Source organism: Haematobia irritans, chromosome 1 (genome assembly GCF_050003625.1).
Source record: "Haematobia irritans isolate KBUSLIRL chromosome 1, ASM5000362v1, whole genome shotgun sequence".
Lineage (NCBI taxonomy): Eukaryota > Metazoa > Arthropoda > Insecta > Diptera > Muscidae > Haematobia > Haematobia irritans.
In genome coordinates, this window is record NC_134397.1 from 272,045,662 (window position 1) to 272,070,702 (window position 25,041).

At 30.8% G+C, this 25,041-nt stretch overlaps 1 protein-coding gene across 5 annotated transcripts in view; it reads right to left on the reverse strand.

Annotated features, from left to right (window-relative positions):
• The window catches only part of LOC142224684 (very long chain fatty acid elongase 7), a 107,694-nt gene that overhangs the window by 40,902 nt on the left and 41,751 nt on the right, over window positions 1–25,041 (reverse strand). Inside the window, exon 1 of one of the 5 annotated variants that reach the window (XM_075294476.1) lies at window positions 6,248–6,316. The exons of 1 other annotated variant lie outside the window; for it this stretch is intronic. The gene's annotated coding sequence lies outside the window, so the exon portion shown is untranslated. Of the gene's footprint in view, window positions 1–4,943; window positions 5,374–6,243; window positions 6,317–25,041 lie in introns of those variants that run through there. 3 more of the 5 variants (XM_075294491.1, XM_075294499.1, XM_075294481.1) reach the window with 3 other exon arrangements.

Below are 25,041 nucleotides of genomic sequence, written 5' to 3' on the forward strand. Positions count from 1 at the left end.
TTAATTTTTAGTTCATGTAACAAAAGTGAACCAAAATTATTAAAGTGAGAACATTTTAACAAAGCCATAAAAATTTCCATGAAGCAAAATAAAGTTAAATTGATAAAATGATTTCAGTTCAATTTCCGGTAACAATGTCAGACAATAATCTTACAACTGCATTTACAAATTGAACACAAATATGTAATAGCTCATGATTTATAGAACTCATGAGTTGTAACTTGAACGTAATTGAATTAATTAGAAATTATAAATACAAGAATTTCAGACGTTCAATAGTATTTTATTTTTTTCTTAAAGGGTAAAAATGTAATTTGTTTATTTTTATACATTGACATTGATCGTAAACTTATATGCAATGTTATGGATTTTACTTCTTGACTACAATATTCAAATTTCATGGCTTAATGTTTAATATTAAAAAAAAACTATTTCATAATACCATTTACACGAAATAAAGTTACATAAAATAGCTCTAAAAAATATTGGCTTGAGCAAGAAGAACTCCTGCCCTTGAAATAAGAATGCGAATTTAGGTTACAATAGAAAGCATACACAGAAAAAAAATTCACGAAAATTTTTCCAATTAAAATCTTAATTGAATTTTAAAAAATATTCAATTAAAAATTTAATTGAATCAACAAATTTTTTAATTGAAATAAAAATCAATCACACAAATTAATAGTATCAATTAATTTTTTAATTGGATCAATTAATTTTTTAATTGACTGTCAATTAATTTTTTAATTGATACTATCATTTCTGTGATTGAAGACATTTCAATTAAAAAATTAATTGGATCAATTAATTTCGTGATTGAATCAGAAAAATTTTTTTTTGTGTGTAGATATTGACACATAAATTAAAATTTTCAAATTGCAAAAGATATTGTAAATTAAGAAGTGAATATCAATTAATTGATTAGATTACACTGCTTAAACAACCTAAGGCTTTCTGATTTTCATGGAAAATTTTTATAAACATTGTTGTAATAAAGTTCTGTTTTTTTAATTAGTGTTACAAATTATTTAGGATTACATTTTATTTTAATTTAGTATATTTTAATCCATAGATTGATTTCCAAAATCAACTATACAATGAAACAAATAAATGCAAATGAAGTGAAACTTTAATATTGATGCAAAATAAATTCTTCTAAGTATACATTAACATTGATCGTAAATAAAATCTCATGTTAATAATTAAAAACAATACATTCGCAGTACCATTAACACGCAAAAATATTAAATACAACCTCATATTAGAGCTGATTTATTCTAAAAAGCATTCAACTATAAATATTGACGTATAAGTTTCCATATTTTCTGTGGCACGTTTTTCAATCAGAAGGAAAATTATAATGAAAAGGGAATATCAATTAAGATTGGTATTAATTGGATTAACTTTACATATTTACCACAGGCGTCATTAGTAATGACAACTTCCACGAACCTACACTAACAAAAAAGTTTACTTGAATCCAAAGATTTTGACTTTTGGGGATTTTCGTATTGATTTGGCTTATAATAAAGAAAAAATCCTAGGGACTTATCAAACCTTAATTCTAAGATAAATAACATTAAAATTAGGATACATAATTCATTTATCAAATTTCCATTCTCTTTTTGCGATATTTTAATAAAGGTGTTCACCTACAAACAAATATCAGTTCTAATTACAAGAAATTCCAAAAACTTTAAAGATACAATATGTCAGCTAATTTAAAGACCATTTCCTAATTCTAAAATGTTATCTCTACTTTGTTTTTTTCCAAAAAAATGTTCCTTACTCCAAAGGCATACGACTTTAAGTAACGGAAGGACTCAAATTTCCAAGATTCTTCGCTTCAATATTTGCGTTTCTATTTAATTGAGATATTAAATCTTTGGATTAAAGATTAAAAAAACCTATTTTAGTTTAAGACTTTTACACCTTTGATTTAGTTTGTTTTCAAATTAGGAAAATTTAAATTTTTAAATTGACATTTGTACATGAATAGCTTTGATTATATATCGCAAGAAGATAATGCTAATTCGATAAATGAGATTTACATCCCGATTTTAATTTATCTAGATTTTAAACTAGATATACTGAAAAAAATATTGACCTAATATGGAAGATTATGCAACTTAAATTTTAGGACTCGAAATTTACGCAATGCTAAGGACAAAATCCTTTAAAATAATGAAATTTTAATTAAAAGAAAGTTTATAATCCTTGCTTCAAAAAATTTTTTCATTAAATTTGGGACACAAATCTTGAAATTTTGCGTCCCTCTGTTGAAGTTGTAGATCTTTGAAGTAAGGCAAATGTTCCTTAAAATAAAGAAAAACATTTTTAATTTAAAGAAATCGTCTTTAACTCAACTGACATATTGAATTTTTAAATTTAAGATAAAAACACTTCAAATATAGGCTAAGAATTATTTTAAGGATTTGCATCTTTGGTTTAAAGTTTTTTTTTTTTAGAATTAAGAAAAAAGTTTTTATTTTGAAGTACTTTTCATAATTTGGATTTTGAAATTGGAATTATTTGCAAAAAAATAATTCTTTCCTCCCAAACGAAATTTTAGACAAACAAAGTTCGTTTCTCATTTGCTTTTCGCTGTAAGGAAGTGCATTTGGAAGAAAAGTATATACTTTTTGTGATAAACGTTTATTCTTCTCCAGGATGTAAAAACAATTTCCTAAAGACTAACTCAAAAAAAAAAACATTGTCTTCATGCTAATTGCATTTCCCTCACATCCACGAAGTTTTTTAGTTCTTAACACCTTTTCCTGTAGTACCAACAATGTAGAAGAAATTATACGATTTTATAAATTTTTAAAATTTTTTTTACCTTTCGCCTGGACGGAGAATCGAACCGCGGACCATGCACTTTGTAAGTCAACACACTAATCACTGAGCTATGTACCTGTTATGGTCATCAATAGATAATTATCCATATAAGTTATATTTATATAGCATAGCTTGCGGCGCCCACGAACCGAATAAACAAAGTTTATTTAACAGAAACAAACATTTAGTTTGGCACCGTGGAGCAGTAGTTGCTACGTCCGACTTGCATGCCAAGGGTCGTTGGTTCGATCCCTGCTTCGACCAAAGTTTTTTTTTTTTTTCATATATTCCAGATATGTTCGGAAGATTCCGAAAAAATGTTCAACATGACATTGTACTATATTAAATTTTGAACTGTAAAATATGTCTTATTAAAGACCCAAAGTCAGAAAAGAACAGTGTTTGATATAAACGAAATGGACTGTGTTGTTGTTTCAAAAATAACTTTTTTTATTGAAAAATTAAAAATTTTGTAACAAACGATTTTTTTTTTGGTGATAAAAGTTTAAAATTGTCGAAGCAATTCAAAAAACTCTAACAATAGAAAAACGTTTTCGGTACACGTTTTCCAAACGTTTTTTTTTTTTCTTTGCGTGTACCATTATTAATATATCGCAAACAGAGAATACAAATTTGATGAATGAGATCTGTATCCAATAATAATTTCATCGATCCTAGATTTAAAGCCAGGGAGGTCCGTACAAAATGTCTTTATTTTAAAGAAGCGGCATCTTTGGCTCGGAATCAATACCAAAATCCTTAAAAGAAGGTCAAAATCTTTGGATCCAAGTAAACTTTTTTTTTGAGCGTTGTTTATTTTTGGCTTCGAATCAATACCAAAATCTTTTTTTAAGTGAAGCGATGTTTAATGCAAGAAAATCTTGAGGGAGAAATAATAGAAAATTGCTATCAAAATACTTCGAAAGCACTTCGAAACAATAAATGTTATCAACCTTGTTGTTTAATACCGAAGAATAATTGACGTTCACCGATCTCTCACATTAACATAGTGTTGATCCAGGAAAAACTTGAACAAAATATTTTTTTTAACTATTTTGTCGCAAATTCTACGCTATCGAGAAATGGATAGGCAAAAAATTTAGAAAATTGTAATTTATGGCAAAAATTGTGTAAGACAGCGGATTTTTATATATCATATATATATTTTAATTTTGTTTGCTTGAAATAGAATAACATTCCAGCAAAAAAATTGGAAGTAAAGGTACAACTTTAAAAACACTTCCAAAAATTTCCTCCCAAAGATGCTTTTTATTTTAATTACACAGGAAGTTCATTTAATTCATTTTTTTATTAATCGATGTTTTAATATTTTTAATGGGTTATTTCAATTTTTTTTTCAAATAGGATAAAAACAGAGTAAGAATAAATAAAATGATACAAATTACTTAAATGTCGAAAAAAATGCTAAATTCATTATAGAAAAATAAGGAATTATTGAAAATATTTTAGGTCAAACGTTTCAGACAGACAAATAAAGAAAATACCACAACATTTTTTAATTTCCATCCTAAATACTGAATTCAGATGCATTATCATAAGTGATACAAATTCAGAATTGAAATGGTGGACATCCGTCCTATGACAAGCCTATGTTAAATTCATCGCTTCTACACCAATTTTACACCACTTCCGGATCCAAAAAGAACATTGTCACAACTGTTTTTTTTTTTTTGCTGGGATATTAAATAATTCAACAGAATAAAACATACATTTGTAAAAATCCCTTTGTTATTTAATTTATAACATTTTTCCACCACAACTATTTGATGTAGTTTCATTAGAGTTGTATTTACGATAAACAATTACACGAAATTACATTGAACACGAAATTAATTAGCACCAGCCCATGGCGTTACACCAAACTAAATAAAACAGATGCCATTCATCATAAAATTACATCACACATGAAGACAACCAAAAGACCAAGAGGGTCTTTTTCATTACATCATAAATTCCTCAAGAAACCGGAAAAATTGCAACTGATACAATTCACTTTACTTCGGCCATAAATTGTCAATTCGATAACAACAACAGCAACAAAATTATGCGTCACAATATAGGAAAGGGAGAGATCAGTAACTCACCACTTACTCACAAGGTGTGAGGTACTTCAAAAATTCGGCAAAAACCACAAATAACAAGGGGAAAAAATCCAAAAGAAACCGCAATAATCAGCAACAATTGAGGAAGATAATTACGTAGACGATGATGTCTTTTACAAGGGGTGGGGAGGAAGCAAGGGTGTTATATATTCGATCAAAGGTCTATGTAGAATTTTTCCTTGACAGCTCAATGTTTACAAACAAGAAATGATTCACTGGGGATTTTTTGATGTAGATAGTGGATTCACAGAACTCAAGGCTCTTATCGAGGGCTAATTTTATGTTTCGAGGTGATTAATAGTTAAACTTTGTGGATCATTGGTTTATTTCATCCCTTTGGATTGCATTTATTCACTAAGTTTGTCTGGATTAGAAAATTATTGATTGTATATTTATTTAGTATTTACTTTTTTTTTAATTATTATTTTTTATATATTTTTAAATTTATTTCTCACTTTCGTTGTCACTGCCGTTAGTTTTTTTCATAAAGTTATCCAATTTTCAAAAAACAAAAAAAACCTTATAACCACCAAATACAAAACTCGATACTCGAATGCAACACTAATAGATAGAAAATTAGCAAAAGCTAATTCAGATAGTTACAATAACAAAATAGTTTACAATAATTATTAACTACCAGAGCACGAATGGTATGAAAAGAAGAAATAGAAGGAGGAGGAACAAAATCGATCGTGTCACTATTATCAATATTCGTATTTTCTTCCAACCGTTTTCGAGTAAATGGAACACACTAGGCAACCGTATACGTTAACGTTTAAAATGCAACTGACGACTAAAATTAATTTACAAAAACGTTAAACGAACCAAATCTGGATCTAGTGGCAGTGACGTTAACAGCAACGTTAACTAGGACGGATGGTAACTCCAATGATTTAAGCCGCACAAAACAGTAACGTACGTCCCACCATCATTGCCGTTACCGTTGCCGCCACGACCAACCATCACCCAATCAAAGAAACCTCAACAGAGACCATGTCGCCGACGACTACGTTGCGCACGACAGTGTCGTCATCGTCACCGTCGCCACCTTGCCATCACTACTATCGACACATTATTATGGTAAATAACTTTCTTTGCTTATGTTTGCTTTTTTCTTCTTCTTCTTGTTCGTCGTTACCGTTGTCTTTGGCCGTTGATTCGGCCAGTTGGCGGGACAGTAGAGAACGATAAAATACCAAATATTTGAATAAATTAATTTTATAAAACAAAATTCCACTTTTATTTTAGAAATTTTTTACAAGCATTTCTTTCTGGTATTTACCCACTTGTTTCGATTGGAGGTGGCCGTTTTCCGTATTCACCAGAGTTCAGTCCAGATGAATATGATGACTATTTGGAAATTGACTGGTTATGATTAAAACCTAAGTTTAAATAGAATTTCCTTTTTTGTTTAATCTCTGACTGAGAGACAGAGAGAGGTGATGATCGGCTAATTGACACGAAGATCAAGCAATTGATTCTCTTTGATGGCGAGAACTTTTTTCAATCACTCTTACTCATTCCCGGGTAGTTAGCTTTATGTGAATCGCTTATTTTCTACTTTTGTATGCTAATTAAATTATGGACAACATTAACGAAGCCGCTTGGGTACAAAACTTTTCCAAGCGTTTATAGTTTTCTAACGGAATGGATTTTTATGTACATTCAAAAAACAGTGAACCCACCAGGAAGTAAATTTTAGGTTATAGGAAAGAACATTTTTCGCGCGCTTTTGTTCTCGGCGACTAAGCTATATTATACCCTGCACCACTTTGTAGATCTAAATTTTCGATACCATATCACATCCGTCAAATGTGTTGGGTGCTATATATAAAGGTTTGTCCCAAATACATACATTTAAATATCACTCGATCTGGACAAAATTTGATATACTTCTACAAAATCTATAGACTCAAAATTTAAGTCGGGTAATGTACTTGGGTGGAACACAATGTTAGTAAAAAACAAGTAAGGAAAGTCTAAAGTCGGGCGGGGCCGACTATATTATACCCTGTACCTCCTTGTAGATCTAAATTTTCTATACCATATCACATCCGTCAAATGTGTTGGGTGCTATATATAAAGGTTTGTCCCAAATACATACATTTAAATATCACTCGATCTGGACAGAATTTGATAGACTTCTACAAAATCTATAGACTCAAAATTTAAGTCGGGTAATGCACTTGGGTGGAACACAATGTTAGTAAAAAAATATGGGAAACATATAAATCTGAAGCAATTTTAAGGAACTTCGCAAAAGTTTATTTATGGTTTATCGCTCGATATATACGTATTAGAAGTTTAGGAAAATTAGAGTCATTTTTGCAACTTTTCGACTAAGCAGTGGCGATTTTACATGGAAAATGTTGGTATTTTGACCATTTTTGTCGAAATCAGAAAAACATATATATGGGAGCTATATCTAAACCTGAACCGATGACAACCAAATTTGGCACGCATAGCTACAATGCTAATTCTACTCCCTGTGCAAAATTTCAACTAAATCGGAGTTACAAATTGGCCTCTGTGCACACAAAAAAAAATTTTTTCAGATTCAATCACGAAATTAGTTGATCCAATTAATTTTTAATTGAAATGTCTTCAATCACAGAAATGATAGTATCAATTAAAAAATTAATTGAAGGTCAATTAAAAAGGTAATTGATCCAATTAAAAAATTAATTGGTACTATTATGTTTGTGATTGATTTTTGTTTCAATTAAAAAATTTGTTGAATCAATTAAATTTTTAATTGAATATTTTTTAAAACTCAATTACAATTTTAATTGGAAAAATTTTCGTGAAATTTTTTTGTGTGTGGTCATATGAGTGTAAATCGGGCGAAAGCTATATACGGGAGCTATATCTAAATCTGAACCGATTTCAACCCAATTTGGCACGCATAGTTACAATGCTAATTCTACTCCCTGTGCAAAATTTCATTTAAATCGGAGTAAAAGGTTGGCCACTGTGGTCATATGAGTGTAAATCGGACGAACGATATATATGGGAGCTATATCTAAATCTAAACCGATTTCAATAAAATTTGGCACACTTGACTATAGTACTAATTGTTCTTCTTGTGCAAAATTTTAAGCAAATTAGGGTAAAACTCTGGCTTCTGAGGCCATATAAGTCCATATCGGGCGAAATATATATATGGGAGCTATATCTAAATCTGAACCGATTTCTTCCAAAATCAATAGGGTTCTAAGCCAAAACACATACTTGTGCCAAATTTGAAGTCGATTGGACTAAAACTGCGACCTAGACTTTGATTACAAAAATGTGTTCACGGACAGACGGACAGACGGATAGAAGGACAAGTCTATATCGATTCAGGAGGCCACCCTGAGCATTTTTGCCAAAGACACCATGTGTCTAGCTCGTCTCCTTCTGGGTGTTGCAAACATATGCACTAACTTATAATACCCTGTTCCACAGTGTGGCGCAGGGTTAATTAATAGATACAATTAACTTCATAATCAAACTCGGAAAATGATAGGATTTTTTCTTAACTTTTAATAAAAAAATTAATTGATACAATAAATTTTTTAATCAAAATAAAAGAACAAAGTTAGCTAAGAAAATTAATGCAAATTTTCGCGGTTATTATTAAACAATTAATTGTTCCAATTAACTAACAATTTAATTAAAAAAAAATAATCACTATCGATTGCAAAACTCAATTAATTGTTCAACTGACTTAATTAAAAAGTTATTTGAAAATTGGATTGAAGTTTAACTAAATCATTAATTGAATCAATTAAAAAACTGATTGACTTTTCCAATTGATAAATAAATAAATATCAATAAATTTTGATTGAGTCAATTAAAATATTAATTAATTTTGAAATCAACATCAATTAAATTTTTAATTGGATCAATTAAAAAATTTATTGTTTTTAGCAATTAACTTTTTTTTATTGAATTAATTAAAAAATTATTGAAATTTTCAAAAAAAAAATAATTTTTTAATCAAATATTTTTCGTATGCCCAATTAAAACAATGATTGATACTATTATTTTCGTGATTGTAGAAATTTCAATTAATTTGAATTGAATCAGAATAATTTTTTGTTTTTGTGTGTGTGGGGACCAAAATAAGCAAAGCTGTCGATTTTGAAGTGAAGATTAACCAGAAGCATTGCAATAGCTACCACCTACCAGAAAAAGTCACTGTTTGGTGAGGTTTATGGGCTGGTTGCATCATCATTCTTCAGAGATTATGTAAATCGTGAATGGTAAGATATATGATATCCAACATTTTTTACCCTAGATGCAACAACTTGACTTGCATGACATAAACACAGTGCCATATGCACTGAAAAAAATATTGTCGTGAGGTCCATGATTTATTGTCCTTCAAATTCGAATTTTGCTTAGCATAGAAGACGTTATTTCTGGCATATAAAAAAGTCGATAAACTTTTCAATGAGGTCTTTAAAGTTAAGTGATTCGACTTGAAAATGGACATTTTGGATATGGACAATTTGACTTTACTTTTTAAATTTTTTGACTTTTTGTTCTTTAACTACAAAGATAAAAAGCGTTCAAAACTAGGAAATGCCTTTCGGCACTTCATTTTAAAGACTTTTGTTACATGAAATATAGTATAATGTATACTTGAAGTCAAGTCTGAATTTGGAAATTTAAGTTATTTATTTATTAATTTATTCATTGTTAAGTTAGATAGCTAAGTGGAAATATAAGTTAACATGGAATCATATTGAGAGAATTTTGACTTAAACATATCCTTACTTCAATTCTTCGCTTCATTGGATCGGAATCAATACCCATCATCATTAGTGTAAAGAGAAAATCTCTAGAACCGGGCAAGTTTTTTCTATATTGTACGAAATCTTAAATGTTGTCTTATTTAAGAGAAATGCAAAGCAAGCGAATTTGAAGGACAAGAAATCTTTGGGCTCACGACAATATTTATTTCAGTGTAGTAAATATTTATAACATTATATGATTTCCGTTTCCAAAAGTTGTATTTGGTACTTTGGTTTGCAAGAAAAATTCTTCAAATAGGCTTGTGTGTGCCCAAGAGCTTGATTGTATGTTTCAAGGGCATAATGTTTATTTTTCCCGGAGAGAGAATGTTTGTCGCAACCATATTATTTTCTCAGAAATTATGTATCTTATTTCGCAAGCATGTTATGTTTGCCGAAAAAACAATATTTTTGTGACAAGAGATAACATCATAAAAGAACCATATTTCATACGTGGTCAAAGCAACAACCTTCCTTCATATTTTCTCCTGATTCAGACTTTTCTGATCTTACTTTCAATTATTATACCCAATTATTTTCAATACTAAAAAAATGAGAGATAATTTTATATTAACTGCTAAAAATTCAATTGCAACTGTATAATATTGGAATCTCATAATATTTTATTCTCTTAATTGTTTTTTTGCTTGATTTTCTTCAAACCAAACTGATGTAATGCAGAAACGTTATCTTTTCGCTTTTGTTTTGCTCAGCACTCTGGTGTTGCTCGGACATCCATCATCGACCAAGAGGCAAACCCCAACGAAACCATCATCCGTTCAGTCCAGCCAAGCAGACATTATTAACGGTTTTTATTTCAAAGTGAACTAAAGTCCACTTACCTGACTACACCGTCGAAGTGGAGGCAATGGGAAGAGTACGACGATTGAGATACGAGCCAACGATGATTAAGTTAACATCATGATCAATACTCGGGGACGGACTGGACCAGACGACGTGAGGTATTAAGAAATAAAACACTTTCGCTTTCGTTGGTGGCTCGTCGCTTCGTTTTTGCATGGGTGCGATAGTGACGCTTTGTTTTGCGTATTCTGCCTGCAATGGAATTGCTAAAAAAGAAGCCACAGAAAATCGACCAGCAACAATGGTCAAAACAGCAGCATGCTGGGTAACCACAAAGTTACGTTTGCACTGTATATCTTGTAGATAGCTCCGTTCATCATCCATCCATCCGTGCAGTTTACTCCCGAACATTCCACGCGGGTTTCGGTATGAATGAATGGATGAATGCCCCTAAGTCTGTTAGTATGTCAGGCCATCCAATAGAAAACTCGACCAAAACCAATTGGCAAAAAGGCGGAAGATTTTTGCTCCTCAATTTTTATGGCACTGTTCCACTCGATATGAGCCCGAGCACATACTGACCAATATTGCTGGCTTTGAATTTACTTATGATCATCGTCTGACTGCACAATGGGACAGCACAGAAAATATTCGTTCATTTGAAGTCAACATGCCTTCGATTGAAGGGCATCAGTGGCATTAAATAATTAAATTTGGTCATTACTTTAATTACTTTGTTTACTTTTTGGTAAAATAAAATCAACAAAAACTAGCAACTCCCTCTCGTAATGGCTTGTGATGTGAATGCCATGGAACTTACTAGAAAAAGGGAAACATAAAAAAACTAAAAAAAGTGTTTTTAGTTTGCACATAAACTCATTACTTCATAAAATTCAATTCGCGACGAAGGGTCCATTGAACTTGCAGTACGTTCAACTTAAAAATATTTTTCATAAGAGAAAATATTATCGAAATCATCGTCTGAAATAGCGACCTTTTCGGAGGAATTGCGAAAGCTTTACAGAAATTGTTTAAAGTTTTATTAAAGTTTAATTGAATGAAATTAAATGAACTCAATTAAATTACATTGCATGGAATTGATTTATATTAAAAAGAACTGAATTGGAATTACTGAATGGGTACACGTATAGAAAAGTATGTTCTCCATACATTCAAAGAAAAGTGAACCCCATAAATAAATTTTCTTGAATTTGTCGAAGTGTACTAAGTGTACACCCAGAAAAAAGTGCCTTCGAAACCAAAGGAAAAAATGTTCATCAATTTAGTTTAGCCATTTTATTTCCATTAAGTTAAATTTTTAGGTGAAATAGTAAAATGTACTTGTTTCAGTAAAAAAATCCTAAACTGAAAGCAGTTAGGAATAGTTCATTAACTAGAGTAAGGCATGGAATTTTACTAATACTGTTTTCTTCGCTGGGTATAAGAATATACTACTGAACAAGAAAATTTTATTCACTGATAACAAAGAATTCGTAAAAATAAATTAAAACCAAGTTTCCTTATATTTAGTAAAATTTCTTATAAAATGATAATTCTGACTTCCTTTATTATAGAAAGCTTAACATACATACGAATAACATTTGGCATAGAAAAATATTTTAGCTCATTCGTACTAAGAAGTATTCAATTCTTTCAAAACTTAAGGAAACACACATGTTAGAATACGAGGTCGGTTCGGAAACTTCTTAGAAACTTCTTATCAATGAAAGAGAATAGTTAGTTTTTCAAAAATATTTTTATTTTTCAATATAATCTCCTGAAACTTCAATACACTTAGTCCAACGCTTTTCTAGCAATTCTATCCCTTGATTAAAATAGTTTTCCTCAAGGTCTTCAAAATAGTGGTTTACAACTGTAATTGCATCTTCATTTGAGGTAAAACCTTTGCCAGCAAGGATTTTTTTTTTAGATTTGGGAACAAGTAAAAGTCACTGGGGGCTAAATCAGGAGAATAAGGTGGGTAGTCGGTCAAGCAACTCGTACTTTAATTCGTTGATTTTAGCCATTGCAAAAACACTCTTGTGCGCTGGTGCGTTGTCTTATTTTTTTGTGTTGTAAGCCAGGACGTTTTTCTCGAATTTGTACATTTAATTTATCCAAAAGGTTGCAATAGTACTCTGAATTTATTGTTTTACCCTTTTGCAGATAGTCAATCAATAAAATACCTTTGAAGTCCCAAAAACCGTTGCCATAACCTTACCAGCCGATTGAATTGTTGTTGCCTTCTTTGGGGCACTTCCTCCAGGTTCAGTCCATTGTTTGGATTGTTCTTTTGTCTCTGGAGTATAGTGGTGGATCCATGTCTCATCAACAATTATGAAACGACGGTTAAAATCCATTTTATTTCGCTTAAAACGATCCAAACAAGCTTGAGAAATGTTCATTCCTATGCGTTTTTGATCGACTGTTAACAAATGCGGCACCCATCTTGCAGAAAGCTTTTTCATCTGTAGTTCTTCATGCAAAATTAAATGGACTCGATCATTTAAGATGCCCATGACATTAGCAATTTCACGAACACAGAAAAAAAATTCACGAAAATTTTTTCAATTAAAATCTTAATTGAGTTTTAAAAAATATTCAATTAAAAATTTAATTGAATCAACAAATTTTTTAATTGAAATAAAAATCAATCACACAAATTAATAGTATCAATTAATTTTTTAATTGGATCAATTAATTTTTTAATTGGATCAATTAATTTTTTAATTGGATCAATTAATTTTTTAATTGACTGTCAATTAATTTTTTAATTGATACTATCATTTCTGTGATTGAAGACATTTCAATTAAAAAATTAATTGGATCAATTAATTTCGTGTTTGAATCAGAAAATTTTTTTTTTGTGTGCACTTTTATTCGTTGATTATTTAATACCATATCATGCACTTTGGCTACAATTTCTGTTGTTGTTGCTGTTTTGGACGTCCACTACATGGTTTAAATTCAGCAACCCAAGTTTTTACTGTTGCATATGAAGGAGCATTTTCACCTAACACATTCACCATATCATTATGAATTTCTTGTCCCGATAAACCTTTTTTATGTAAATATTTAATGACAGCACGCATTTCTAATTTGTCCATTCACAGAAAAAAATTTCACGAAAAATTTTCCGATTAAAATTTTAATTGAGTTTGAAAAAATATTCAATTAAAAATTTAATTGAATCAAAAATTTTTTTAATTGAAACAAAAATCAATCACAACAATTAACAGTATCAATTAATTTTTTAATTGGATCAATTAATTTTTTAATTGACCTTCAATTAATTTTTTAATTGATACTATCATTTCTGTGATTGAAGACATTTCAATTAAAAAATTAATTGGATCAATTAATTTCGTGATTGAATAAGAAAAAAATTTTTTGTGTGTTGTAAAAAATTGCGGATGCGTCTTTTTTGAACACCTGTTTCTATATGAAGGAGTTGCCAGATCGAAACAAAATTTAACATGTGTTCATAACAGAGATGGAAGTTTCCAAAACACTTACTGCCTGTTCGTAGAATTTTCGTTTGCCTCGAGACGAACGAATCGTCAAAAATCCCATATTGATATCTCGAAAATCAGAATCTGTGGAATCCCAATTGTTTCAGTGTTCGATAGTAAATCATAAATAATGAGTTCATGACAAATTTCAGGATTTGCTAGCAAATATACCAAAAGTTATTTTAGTTTCAATCTAGACGAACGATTCGTGTCGAGTCGATTTTGTGTTTCATGAACAGGCAGTTAACTTTTTTCTGTTTATACCGCGATTTTTGTGCTAAGCTAAGGATTTTCCTCGTGGGTTGTTTTTTTAGTTGAAATCGTGTTGTTATGGTATATGGAGAGATTGTTAAAAAATAATATAGTAAAATAATATAATAAATAACATATATAATATATAAAATATTTGTTATTTTAAATTATTGAGAAAATGTTTCGTTTTTTGAAAATTATTAAAAATAAACAACAAACAATAAGTCTACCAATTTTCGTGATGGTGTATACACAGAAAAAAATATCACCAAAATATTTCCAATTAAAAAGTTAATTGAAATTGAAAATGTTTTCAATTAATACATTAATTGCTACAATTAACTTTTTAATCATGATAGAAACATTAAGTTAATTAAGCCAGTGATTGAAAAATTTAAAATTTTTAATTAAAAAATTAATTGATACAATTAACTTTTTAATCAAATTCGGAAGACTAATTCAGTTAAAAAAGTGCTGATTTTTTTTTTTAATTTTTAATTAAAAATGTATTTCAAACAATCATTTGTTAATCCAAATAAAAACTCTAAGTCAATTCAGAAAGTAATTAAAAATAGTTACCTTTTTTAATTAATAAATTAATTGAGTTTTGCAATCAACATCAATTAAATTTTTAATAGAATCAATTAAAAAATTAATTGAAGTTTGCTGAAAAAATCAATTAATTTTTTGATCAAGAATTTTTCTATGCCCAATTAAAAATGTGATTGATACTATCATTTTCGTGATTGAAGACATTTCAATTAAAAAATTAATTGGATCAATTAATTTGGTGATTGAATCAGAAAAAAATTTTTTTGTGTGTAATAAAAGAAAACACCAGTAGAATAACAACCCCTTCATTCGTCTTCATTTTGGAATCTTCAATTATCAGGTAATATTCAGTGACGCCAACCTTTAGCGAAAAAATTGGTTTAGGAATTTTTGTTTATATTTTTAGGTATTGAAATTGTAAAAGGAGGACAAAATCGCTATGCAGTAACTTATTAAAAGTGAAAGGTACTAAAAGAAGAAAAAATGTGTTTTAATATTTCAAGGCCAGTCGATGCTGTTGATTCTAAATAAATATATTTAAGATATTGATAAAACATGCATTTTATTGAAGACAAAATTGCTTATATAAATAAATAAAATTGTATTTAAAAACGAAGGTAAACAGTTCTAATTTTGAAGAAAAAGGTTTACCACAAATATTTAAGATTTGCCCAAATGAATGCAAAAAGTTCAATAAAATCATTCCATATATGAACTCAATTCAGTTATTTTTTTCATTCTGTAGTATAGTGGTACATAAATATAGGAAAATGTTAACTAACATAATATATGGAATGCATTCTACACTGAAAAAAATATTGTCGTGAGGTCAAAGATTTCATGTCTTTAAAATACGAATACAAATTTTGCTTAGCATAGAAGACGCATTTCTCTAAAATAAAGTTATTTTCCTTGTCCAAAAATCGATAAACTTTTCAATGAAGTCGTATTGTCCTTATAATTAAGTGATTTGACTTAAAAATGGGTATCTTAACTTGAAAGAAAAAATGTATAGGCTAAGGTCAACTTGACTTTAATAATTCAGAAAAATTCTTTAAAATTAATGAAATTGTCTTTAAATTTGTTGTCTTTTTGCATCTTGACTACAAAGCAAAAAATCGTTCAAATATAGGACATGTTTTTCAAAACTTTATTTTAAAGAAGTTTTTTACTTCAAACATAGCATAATTTCTACTGGAAGTCGAGTCCTAATTTGGGAAATAAAGTTGCCGTTAACTCGTTTTTAAAGGACTTTGATAGCATATGAAAGAAAAAAGCTGAGAAAGCGAAAAATTAAAATTTGCTTCCTAGAAGCAAGTACACAAAACCTAAATTTAAAAGAGAATTGTGTCTTAAAAGTATCCTTACTTGTATTCTCCGCTTCTTTGGCTCGGAATCAATACCCAGTTTTTTAAAGTAAAGACAAAATCTTTGGAACCGAGTATGCTTTTTTTTTCAGTGTACCTAACATCTACGAAAATCACATCGTTCAAACAAATAACAAGTATATACGGCCGTAAGTTCGGCCAGACTGAATCTTATGTACCCTCCACCATGGATTGCGTAGAAACTTCTACGAAAGATCCACAATCGAATTAATTGGGTTGTGGTATCTTAAAACTTCTTAACATCGTTTTCTAAATTGTGAGTTAGTCCATACGTGGTATATATTAGACAAAAAAGGTATTTATAGATAAGTCTAAAAATAATTACGAATCGATATGGACTTTTGCACTGTACGTAGAGAGCCAGAATTGAAATATGGGGGTCGCTTATATGTGGGCTATATACAATTATGAACTTGATATAGACCAATTTTTGTGTGATTGGGGATCTATTTATCTGAGGGCTATATATAACTATAGACCGATATGGACCTAGTTAGGCATGGTTGTTAACGAACGACTAGCACAATGTACCAAATTTCAACTCGGATGAAATTTGCTCCTCCAAGTGGCTCCAAAACCAAATCTCGGGATCGGTTTATATGGGGGCTATATATGATTATGGACTAATATGGACCACCTTTGGCATGGTTGTTATATATCATGTACTAACATCACGTACCAAATTTCAACCGAATCGGATGAATTTTACTCTTCCAAGGGGCTCCGGAGGTCAAATCTGGGGATCGGTTTATATGGGGGCTATATATAATTATGGACCGATTTCGACCAATTTTTGCATGGTTATTCGAGACCATATACCAACACTATGTACCAAATTTCAGCCGGATCGGATGAAATTTTCTTCTCTTAGAGGCTCCGCAAGCCAAATATGGGAATCGGTTTATATGGGGCCTATATATAATTATGGACCGATGTGGACCAATTTTTGCATGGTTGTTAAAGACCATATACCAACACCATGTACCAAATTTCAGCCGGATCGGATAAAATTTGCTTCTCTTAGAGGCTCGGGAAGCCAAATCGGGGGATCGGTTTATATGGGGGCATTATATAATTATTGACCGATGTCGACTAATTTTTGCATGGTTGTTAGAGACCATATACCAACACCATGTACCAAATTTCAGCCGGATCGGTTGAAATTTGCTTCTCTTAGAGGATCGGCAAGCCAAATTTGGGGGTCCATTTATATGGGGGCTATACGTAAAAGTGGACCGATTGGCCCATTTGCAATACCATCCGACCTACATTAATAACAACTACTTGTGCCAAGTTTCAAGTCGATAGCTGTTTCGTTCGGAAGTTAGCGTGATTTCAACAGACGGACGGACGGACATGCTCAGATCGACTCAGAATTTCACCACGGCCCAGAATATATATACTTTATGGGGTCTTAGGACAATATTTTGATGTGTTACAAACGGAATGACAAAGTTAATATACCCCCATCCTATGGTGGAGGGTATAAAAATGTCTGGCGCTATACGAAGTTCACCTTTCTTCACAATGAGTTCATTTTAACTTAAAGAAGGGGTTCCTTTTTTCTGGGTGTACGTTCCGGTGTAAACAAATTGTGTTCCAGGGAAATTCCCCATACAAACGATTATCCATCGTTAGTGAAACATTTCGTTCGATTTAGGAAACACAATAATCTACGTCTCGTTTTCGTATCACCATATCAAAACACAAGTGTCATCAATATAAAGAAGAAAATGTGTTTAGATTGAAAATATATTCAATTTAAGCATGGTGTTGTCTGATTTTCGCTTAAAATGGAATTAGCATTGGGATCCTAATAGCCCATAGTGAAGTTTCCCGATTTTATTTACAATAAAATCAGTTTAATTCGAAATGAGTTGTATTGTATAAATTCAATTAATTGAATTGAGATGCATTGCTATCAATTGAACTCAACTCAATTGAATTTAAATGATTGGAAATAATTTAATTTCTTTTAATTTATTTCTATTGTATATTCTACTAAAATCTTCTTTAATAGGAATTAAATGTTAAAGTGCCATGTGATAAGTTGAACTAATTAGAATTTTTTGATATCTGGCATTTGATTTTCAATAACTTAAGAATACCAATTTCTTTCATCTTCTTGTCCAATAAGCTCGTTGAACCTTTTAATAATATGTAGAATAATTCATTAAAACCAGCCTGTATTGATATTAGACTAACATAAAAATAGTAAGCTAACGAAAATACCGTCATAAAAAAGGAAAAAAAACCTTAAAGCCAGTTTCAATTAGTTATCACAGTCAATTGTTGTTGACTAGTACCAAAGGCAATAACGAAATCGACATAAAAAAAAATAATTTTGTGCATGTAGCTGTATAAAACATGATGCAGTGGTTTCGCCTCCAATGGTTCAATTTAAGAAGAATAATTCGCGTCAGATCTATCTGAAGTCTATGGAAATTCGCTTTGACCTGCGATGAAACATGTATAGCTAGGTTTGTATACATTAGTACCTAGAATTTTCTTTTCAATAACATAGTAATACCAAATCCCTACATTTCTTATCTCGTACCAAATTGTCACGAAAAGAAAATTCCATCGTTCGTTGCTCTAAAATTTCGTTTAAGAATTATATTTTGCGTGTATTTAAAACAAAAAGCTACCGTTATTTTTTGTTCCAATTTAAACCCCCAGAAAATGTTTGGTCTCTATTTTCGCAAAACAATAGGCAACAAGAAATATATCTCATCTGGTTCATAATTACATAATGAAGGCATTGCGTGTATTTTGATTGTGTTTAAATGATCGTTGAGTCACTATGTTTTTTTTAAATTTCTCACAAAAATAAAAAAGATTTTAGTGCCAGAAATTGAAGTCCAATATGGAATAGTTTTTTTCAATCGAAAACATTTATTACACTCAACACTAATATGCCTGTGCCTGGCCATAGGAACATACCGGGGAACTGCGAAACGGATGAGTTGGCAAGGCTAGGGACTACCTTACATATTCCAGGGGAACTAGAATCTGTTGGTATGCCCCTGGCTACCTGCAAGCTCGTGCTGCGTGAGAAGGCTGTTATGATGGCAAATGCTCGATGGGAGAATTTCAAGGGCTGTAACGACACTAAGCAAATATGGTCCCATTTAAACTTAAACCGCACACTAGATATGCTAGTGTGATCGAGACGTCAGATATCACTCCTGATATCTGCTATAACGGGTCGCTGCCTGATAGGATAGGATAGTATAATGACTATTGTATGAGCTGTCATGATGCGGATGAAAAGGAAGCAATTAAACACCTCTTGTGTGAGTGTCCTGTATTTTGTGTAAATCGCAATCTGGAAAACGTTAACTTAAGCAGTCTGCTAATGTTTTTGGAACAATCTGGGTGGTTCAACAAAGAAAAATAATCAAGAAGGTTCAGCGTTTAAAACTAGAATTGCCCATATGTAATAGGTACTTTTAGTTAATGTGGTATAACAATGGACTGAATAGTCTAAGTGAGCCTGAATCTTAATCGGGCTGCCACTTTATCCTAACCTAACCTACACTTAACACTATAGGATGGAGGCATGTAATTTATTCCGTTTGCAACGCACTGAACAATGTGAATCGTGGAAAACTTTATAAGAAAATAGATAAATAATTGAGAAAATATATATGTATACTTCCAGCTCTTAGAAAGATATAATATTAAATTATCTTCATGGTCATTATTCAGAGATCTGAGACTAAAGCGTTGACCATACATATCTTACCTCCGACATGTCCGAGAGTGAGTATAAGATTGCCGAATTTTCTGATTTACACCCAATCCCTACTTGAGGATACTAGACCACAATTTCCTCTGCTTTACCTAAACAGAGAATAGAATTGGCACCTTAGCTAAGTGTGCCAAATGTGTACCAAATAATAAATATTTTTCTCTGGAACGAAATGTAAATATAATCACGTGTTTCAAACAATTTAAACTACTTCGCAGTGGGCGAAGTGAGGCTAAAAACAATGCATCATGAAAAAAATACTTTTGGGTCCACTTTGCGAGAATCGAGAGATAATTGAAGGGCCAGTTCGACTTTAAAACAAGGTTCATACATTTAAAATTAAGATATATGTATATGCAATTTACCAATTTTCCATATCTTTCAATTTCATAGAAAAAAAATCACGAAAATTTATCCAATTAAAGTCATAGTTGAATTTTAAAAAAAATATTCAATAAAAAATTTAATCCATTCAACAATTTTTTTTAATTGAAACAAAAATCAATCACAAAGCCTAATAGTATCCATTAATTTTAAAAATTTTACGAAAATTTTTCCAATTAAATTCTTAGTAGAATTTTAAAAAAATATTCAATTAAAAATTTAATTGATTCACCAATTTTTTTTATTGAAACAAAAATCAATCACAAAACTTAATAGTATCAATTATTTTTTTTTAATTGGATCAATTAATTTCTTAATTTTTATAAATTTTTAATTAATTTTTAATTGAATTTCAATTAATTTTTTAATTGATACTATCATTTCTGTGATTAAAGACATTTCAATTAAAGCTTAATTGGATCAATTAATTTCGTGATTGAAGAACTACCGACAGTACACAGAAAAAATTTCCCGAAAATTTTCCCAATTATAGGCTTAATAGAGTTTTAAAAAATATTCAATTAAAAATTTTATTGATTCAACAAACTTTTTAATTGAAACAAAAATCAAGTACAAAAATTAATAGTACCAAATTATTTTTTTAATTGTATCAATTAATTTTTTAAGTGATACTTTAATTTATGTGATTGAGGACATTTCAATTAAAAATTAATTGGATTAATAAATTTCGTACTCGTTTGCCAGAAATTTATATTTATATTTTTATACAAATACCTTCCCTATTTGTATAAATACAAGAAAAAAATTAATATATTTAGTTTAGGAAATCAAAACAACGAAGTTTCCATTTAGTTTTAAAAATATTTCTTTCAGGCTAAAAAAAAGTTCGGTGGGGTCAATGGTGGCAACGGGTACTAAAACAATGATTTATTTGCCATGAAAGTGACTACTTTACCAATAAAAGAAAATTTCGTTGATCTAAAAATTCGTTTAGGAGGAGGGAATAATTTTCTAATTTTATTGTGTGTATAAATGCATTTTTACAGACAATTACTGCAAAATCACGATTGAAAATGGTAAGCAACTAATGTTAATTGGTAGCAATTAAATATTAATCACAGTATAATTGTCAAATCTTTGCTGATATTTCTAGAATAACCTATTTGCCTTATGAAGTGATCGATTCCATAATAACTGTTATTGGGTTGTCAAACAACATTACAGTGGCCATCCGATTGAACTTGACTTGACTGGTTTTCCTCCTTTTCGGGACAGAAAAAAACCAGTCTGGAAAAATTCATTCGTCTTTACTTTTACAGCGATCATTTTTCTCCTGTTTACGGTGGTCATATGCGTACATTGGGTGAACAAGATATTGACGTAACAAAACTCTTTTTAAAGCGTCAAGAACTTGGACTTTTTTTAATAATAGACTTCTTTTAGGCAAATACATGTTTTTGCTCGTTTTTCTTTGATATGATATAAGACGGTGAATGGCTTATTATCGACACTGATAGAAGACTTCTCTTTTCTGAGAAACGAAATGTTAGACAAATGAAGTTTTCGCTTTATGCAAAAAGCAAACATATTCTTTAAAAGCAAATAAGAAGCGCATAAACCATTCGCCATAAATTCGGTTTAGGTGCTCTCAAAGATAGAACAATCATAACAAAGAGTAATTTCCTTTGTCTAAAATTTTGTTCGGGACAAAAGTATTTTTTTGAGTGCAGTTTTTGGTATAATGTACATTCATCCTGCATGAAAACTGATAAGTTTAATCAGTTTCCATATTAGAGTTTATGGCCATCTAACAAGTATCCACAAACAATGAAGAAAAGTTTTCTTATCTATTTTTTTTTTAATAAAAATATAAAATTTGCATATTCCATAGAAAATACTTAGTTATGTCTAATAATTTTTTTTTTTAATTTGTCGAAAAATATTTATTTATTCAATATTTATAATATCGGAGTTTGGCATACAGTTTAGTTAAATATTACTAAAATTAACCTACATTTTCTTCGGCAGTGGTTCACTCCTTTTTGAGGGCTGAAGAGAAACTTTCAGCAAATAAATATTCAGTTATCTGGAAAAAAGTATACTTAGATTCACCGATGTTTTACAGGATATAAAAATAATTTCATAAAACCTAACTCCAAAAAATATTTTCTGGCTAATTCCATCTTCCCTCACATCTTTCTCATTTCCACGAGGTTTTTTTAGCTTTTAGCAGCTTTTACCTTTTTACACAGTTTATAAACACACTATCCACTGGGCTACGTAGCTGTTTTGTCATCAACAGACAATTATCGCTATAGGCATCAATGCACAAGACACGCAAACAGTTATATTTATAAAGCATATTTTTGGACGCCCACGAGCCAATGTAAAGGGAAGATTCCGATAAAGTTGTCCGACATTACATACTATTATATTAAATTTTTACTATGAAACTTCAAAATGTGTTTATTAAAGATTTATGGCCAAATTCATAATAATTTACTGACAGTTTATCGAAGGGATTTGTATGGTAATAGGAGCGTTAAAGTCTACGTTAACTTTTATGAATATGGGGGTTGTTAAAGTCAGAAAAAAACAAGTAAGGAATGTCTAAAGTCGGGCGGGCCGACTATATTAACATATACCCTACACCACTTTGTAGATCCACATTTTCGATTTCATATCAATCCGTTCAATGTGTGCTATATATAAAGGTTTATGTTCCCATATACATATATTTAAATCTGACCAGAATTTAAGTCGGCTAATGCCCTGTTAGTAAAAAAAATATGGGAAACATTTAAATCTGAACCCATTTTGAGGCCGATAGATATGTATTAGAAATAAAGGAAAATTTGAGTCACTTTTAAAGTTTTCGAATAAGCAGTGGCAATTTTATAAGGAAAATGTTGGTATTTTTGTCATTTTTGTCCAAATCGGAAAAACATATATATGGAAGCTACATCGAAATCTGAACCGATTTCAATCAAATTTGGCACGCATAGCTACAATGCTTATTCTACTTCCTGTGCTAAATTTCAACTAAATCGGAGTAAAAAATTGGCCTCTGTGATCATATGAGTGTAAATCGGGCGAAAACTATATATGGGCGCTATATCTAAATCTGAACCGATTTCAACCAAATTTGGTACAGACAGTTGGAATGTTAATTCTACTTCCTGTGCAAAATTTCAAGTAAATCGGAGTAAAAGATTGGCCACTGTGGTCATATGAGTGTAAATCGGGCGAACGATATAAAGGGTGATTCTTTTGAGGTTAGGATTTTCATGCATTAGTATTTGACAGATCACGTGGGATTTCAGACATGGTGTCAAAGAGAAAGATGCTCAGTATGCTTTGACATTTCATCATGAATAGACTTACTAACGAGCAACGCTTGCAAATCATTGAATTTTATTACCAAAATCAGTGTTCGGTTCGAAATGTGTTTCGCGCTTTACGTCCGATTTATGGTCTACATAATCGACCAAGTGAGCAAACAATTAATGCGATTGTGACCAAGTTTCGCACTCAGTTTACTTTATTGGACATTAAACCAACCACACGAATGCGTACAGTGCGTACAGAAGAGAATATTGCGTCTGTTTCTGAGAGTGTTGCTGAAGACCGTGAAATGTCGATTCGTCGCCGTTCGCAGCAATTGGGTTTGTGTTATTCGACCACATGGAAGATTTTACGCAAAGATCTTGGTGTAAAACCGTATAAAATACAGCTCGTGCAAGAACTGAAGCCGAACGATCTGCCACAACGTCGAATTTTCTGGCCATTTTGAGGGAAAACTTCGGAGAACAATTCATCTCAAGAAATGGACCGGTAAGTTGGCCACCAAGATCATGCGATTTGACGCCTTTAGACTATTTTTTGTGGGGCTACGTCAAGTCTAAAGTCTACAGAAATAAGCCAGCAACTATTCCAGCTTTGGAAGACAACATTTCCGAAGAAATTCGGGCTATTCCGGCCGAAATGCTCGAAAAAGTTGCCCAAAATTGGACTATCCGAATGGACCACCTAAGACGCAGCCGCGGTCAACATTTAAATGAAATTATCTTCAAAAAGTAAATGTCATGGACCAATCTAACGTTTCAAATAAAGAACCGATGAGATTTTGCAAATTTTATGCGTTTTTTTTTTTAAAAAGGTTATCAAGCTCTTAACAAATCACCCTTTATATGGGAGCTATATCTAAATCTGAACCGATTTCAATAAAATTTGGCACACTTGACTATAGTACTAATTGTTCTTCTTGTGCAAAAATTTAAGCAAATTAGAGTAAAACTCTGGCTTCTGGGGCATATAAGTCCATATCGGGCGAAAGATATATATGGGAGCTATAACTAAATCTGAGCCGATTTCTCCAAAATCAATAGGGTTCTATTCTGAGTCAAAACACATACTAGTGCCAAATTTGAAGTCGATTGGACTAAAATTGCGACCTAGACTTTGATCACAAAAATGTGTTCACACTCAGGAGTCCACTCTGAGCATTTTTGCCAAAGACACCATGTGTCTATCTCGTCTCATTCTGGGTGTTGCAAACATATGCACAAACTTATAATATCCTGTTCCACAGTGTGGCGCAGGGTATAAACAGTGTTTGATAGATAAACGAAATGGACCGTGTTTTGGATCAAAAATTATTTTTTTTTACAAAAATAAAAATTTTATAACAAA